We start from the raw sequence: 5015 nt of genomic DNA, 5'->3' as shown, positions 1-5015 counted from the left end.
CAACCTGTATTTGTCTATGAGTATATCTCCCTTGTATGCTTACTTGTGCATGTGTGTGTGTGTGTGTGTGTTTGTCGCTGTTAACTGTGTGTATTGTATGTGTGTCTGCACGTGCCTGTTCCGCTCTCTGTTGTGGAACAAATTACACAGCGGCTGGGGAGCCAAATGACTAATCAGTGGTACACAGATTAAAATCCAATTGCTGCAATTTGAAGCCACACAGGAGTAGTATGGGAAATTAACTACTACAGTGTCTGCGCTGCTGTCTACACTAGGCATACCTGTTAGATGTTGATCTTTTAATTAGTGCTGCCCATAGAAACTGCAGATCAAAGATTTTAAAATTGTATACTTTGCCTCCAGACTTGGGGGGGAAAAAAGACTAGACATGGGATTTTGAAAATACAACAAAGCTGACAAATGACATTTCAAATGTCATACCCAACTGTGATATCCAAATTAAAAAAAATATGCCGTGTGTTTCTGTCCACGTGCTTTGTTGATAGCTCCCAGTGCAACACTTAAGGCACCTCAAAGTGTTAAATTGCAGATTGTCTGAGATGTAATCTGCGCATGAAAGACAATAAACAAGGCGAACAAAGTTAGTGTAAACCATAGTCAGTGGTTAATTTGTTCATATTCACCAGGAGGAATGTTAGGGAGATGAAGTGTTGCGCTTATGATGGGGCTGGGAGGATGGGATGTTGTCTGCAGTCACTCATTCGCCATCACTGTATCATCCCCTGCCCACAATAACCACTTATCAACCACAGGCTAAAGTGGCCATTGCCAGGGCTTACCACCTCCCGACTTAGAAATGGATTGCAAGCGCTGCGTGTTTATTTTAAACTACAGCCCAGCAGACAATTCATTTCTCCTCGCACAAAAACATGTTGAGGGGTGAGAATGAATGATGTGAATAATGAGTAAGCCCTGGCCGAGCCCACACAGCCCCGTAGTTGAAACCCAGCAATTGACTCCCCTTCTTATTATATGATTTTTTTTTTCTTGGATGTACAGAAGTGCAATATGTGCTCAAGCAGGGCTGAGACACAACATGAGAGCTTGCCTGGAATACTCTCAATGGCAAAAAATAATCTCATTTTGTCTGGGAGTGTAAAAATCCTGTTTGCATGGCTGTGTCGTGTGTCTTTGTGCCTGAGTGTCTTATGGCAGGCAGGAGACGTGCGTGCAGGCTGTCGCTGAAACCATAACAATCGTGCTGGAACACTTCATTGGGAATGAATTTAAACATGCCACGTTTACCTTTTTCACAGATATGACATATTTTAGTTTTGGATCACACGCACAATGGACAGCCTTGTTTTTTAGATTCCCTAAACAGTGTGGAAAATGCTCTAAATGCCAAGATCGCACTTTTTAAGCACTTTATTAACCAGCGGTGGTTTTGATGAAACACACCTGCTCATTCTCAGCAGCATCCTGCACACCCTTATTCGGTAGCAGAACTGAACACACCTGGGAGCTGTTACAGCCCCTGTGGACAATGAGCAACTCCACTGGAGCAGTTCCCCAGCACAGATGCTTTGTTCAAGGGTTCTGTGTGGTGGCTGCTGAGGGAATGTGAGAGAATGTGTTTGGTGATTTTTCCAACTAGTCAAAACCTCTTCTTTATCTTCATAAGCCCACTTCTCTTGTTTGGACTGTTATAATGCAGCTCAAGAACTTTTCTAGCACTGATCCAGGACTGTCACAATGTTTAACTCAGTTTGAGTCATTCATTGGCTCAGCAAAGTTGTTACTGGAAAAACTTCGGAAATACAAGCTCACCAGATGGTAGGCAATCTTCTTAGCAACTTGTATAGCAATCCTTCAGCATTTTAGGAAATATTCTTGCCAAGACTTACAGAAGATAAAAGCATTGATACCAGTTTTGTGTCTGTATGGTAAATATAATGTAAGGCAACAGCCAGGATCCTGGTAGTTAAGATTAGCATACAGACTGGAAACAGGGAAACAGATACACCAGCTCTGTTTGAAGGTTAAAAGAAAAAATCAGTAGACCAGCATGTTGAATATGTTACATGTTATAGCTCAGTTATTTAATTTAGACAATAAATAAATAAATAAAAATAACAGGGGCCAGACTATTTTCTGGCTGGGAGCAGTAACTTCACGACGAGACTTCAGGAAAATACAGTTAATTGTTAATTGCTTGTTAATTTGTGAGCTTCAGAGGTGCTGGCTCCACACTAAGCTACCTGGCTGCCAGAGAGGTATTGATCCTCTCATCTAAGTCTCTACAAGAAAACAGTTAATGTTCACATCAAACATCAGAATGGGGGGAAATGTGATCTCCGTGACTTTGACCGTGGCATGATTATTAGTGCCAGACAAGCTGGTTTGAGTATTTCTGAAACTGCTGATCTCCTGGGATTTTCACATGCAACACTCTCTGAAGTTTCCTCAGAATGGTGCAAAACAGTCCCAGTGAGCAGCAGTTCTGAGGATGGAAATGCTTTGTTAATGAGAGAGGTCAGAGGACAATGGCCAGACTGGTTGGAGCTGTGGTAACTCAGATAACCACTCTTAACAACTGTGGTGAGCAGGAGAGCACAATATGTTGAACCTTGAGGTGCATGGGCTACGACAGCGGAAGACCACATTGAATTCCATGCCTGTTGGCCAGGAACAAAAATCTGAGGCTGCAGTAGGCCAAACTGGACAGTTGATGAAAAAATATCTGATGAATCTGGATTTCTGCTAAGATAAGGTGGTAGGGTCAGAATTTTGCTCCAACAGAATGAATACATGGACCCAACCTGCTTTGTGTCAGCAGTCCAGGCCAGCGGTGGTGGTGTAATGGTGTGGGGAATGTTTTCTTGGCACATTTGGGCCCCTTAACACCAATAAATCATGGTTTCAGTGAGTATTATTGGTGACCATGTCCATTCCTTTATGGCCACAATTTACCATTTTCTAATGACTACTTCCATCATGATAATGGACCATGTCACGACATCAAAGTAATCTAAAACTGGTTTCATGAACATGACAATGAGTTCAGAGTATTTCAGTAGCTTCCCCCGCCAGATCTGACTCCAACAGAACACCTCTGGGATGTGGTAGAGAAGAAGATGGACAGCATGAATGTGCAGCTGACAAATCTGCAAAATCTCAAAGGAACGTTTCCAACATCTTGTGGAATCCAAGCCATGAAGAATCAAGGCTGTTTTGAGAGCAAATGGAAACCCTACCTAGTATTAGTATGGTGCTCTTAATAAAGTGCTTGGTGAGTGTATATTACATGCATGAAATAATGATTTCACAGTGGCTTGATCATAAGCTTTTATTTTGTCGTATTGCCATAAGGCATGCCACTGTCAATAAATCATTAAATCACTGTAGCTCAGGGCTTGGTCAAATGACTGTCCAAAAGCCATTACTCCAGATGGTGCATTAGGATGAATACTATTATGATGATATCATCCCCCACAGGTCCTTTCTTTCCTCTGTCATTTTCATCCTATCATATTTTATGGCTAACCACCACACCACCATTTTGCTATGTGGTCTTTAACTCAATGCAGGTATTGTTCTCACATGACAACAAGAGGACAGTGTGTTGTGGAGAGGTGGGTATTTCTTTATCTTTTGCTCTAGATTAAACACTTTGAGCATGTTGTTCTTTTAAAATTCCTTTTCAGCATCTTAAGCAAAGCTCTTTTCAATCCTCAACCAAAAGAAGATGATTCCTCAGGCTGAAACAATTTCCTCCCCTCTCTTTTGACTATATTTCTAAATTTACCCATCCATTAGTGGGAGACACAGAAGAAGACAGAGTTGCTCGAGCTTTTAACAAGGCTACTTCTTCACTTCAGTGTCATGCTCTACTGGGCTTCAAAACACGCAGCCCTCTTTTGTGTCTTTATTATGGCTGGTGCTGAAAGAGAGATGAGTTTGAGGTTGTTGAGCTTTTATGTGTGTGTGTGTGTGTGTGTGTGTGAGTGTGTGTATGTATGCGGTGTGAGGGGGGGCTGACATCAATAAAATTTTAGGGAAGCTGCAGCACCAGCAGTAGGTGGTATTTGGCGTGGGAAGGCAGTGGTAGTAAGTGTGTGTGCGTGTGTGTGTGTGTGTGTGTATAGTTATGTCCCAGTTATCTACCACAGATAATTGCTGCGGACAAGCTCGAGTGAAATCTCTGTGACAGCGATAGGCAGGCCGCACGCTCGCTGTTGATGGATGCCCATGTCAATCTTTCTGACCCACCACCCCACCCCCACCCCATCCCCTTCATTCACACACTCTCTCTCTCTCTCTCACACACACACACACACTCACAAGCTACGAGTCCTTTTCAGCTGGGCACAAAAGGAGCAGTCTCCTGGCACGCCGTCACCAGCTGAGCTGTAACAGAACAGTGCTCAGAGGGCACAGAAGGAGGAGGATGAAGGAGGAGGATGCGGGTGGAGGACAGGGGAATAAGAAAAAGGATAGGGGGAGGAGGTGGAGGATGAAAAATATAGGGAGGGAGGGAAGATTTGAGGTGATATTAATGAGGTAACAGAGGCGGGATATGAGGAGGAGGACAGAGGATTGATGGAGAAATATAAAAGTTGGTGAGATGAGGAGGTGAGGCAGGTGGAGAGAGGAGGTGGTTGGCTCAGAGAGGGATATTAAAGGCGAAGAGGACAAGGAGGAGTATTTTGTTAACTGTGCTGAGTTTCTCTTGTGATGCTAAGAGTTTGGGAAGCTGCTTAGCATTTGCTCTCTCTCACACTCACTCTAACTTTAGAGCTGGCTCAGCAGAGAACACATAGATGTTAAAGTGGCGTGATTAATTTAGGATGCTGTGAGCTTTTTTGGCCAGTACGCGCGCATGCACACACACACTCCCGCGCAAACTCACACATCAGCATCTGAATGGAAGTAGCAGTTGTACAGAAATGGCCTTTCAAACTGGAATATATCCTTATGCTATATCCATCAGCTCTCACAGCTGGATGTCGACATAACATAATGGAAATTTCAGATCAGGCTTATCAAAAGGG

Source organism: Lates calcarifer, linkage group LG7_1 (assembly GCF_001640805.2).
Source record: "Lates calcarifer isolate ASB-BC8 linkage group LG7_1, TLL_Latcal_v3, whole genome shotgun sequence".
Taxonomy (NCBI): domain Eukaryota; kingdom Metazoa; phylum Chordata; class Actinopteri; family Centropomidae; genus Lates; species Lates calcarifer.
This window is presented reverse-complemented; position numbering follows the sequence as displayed.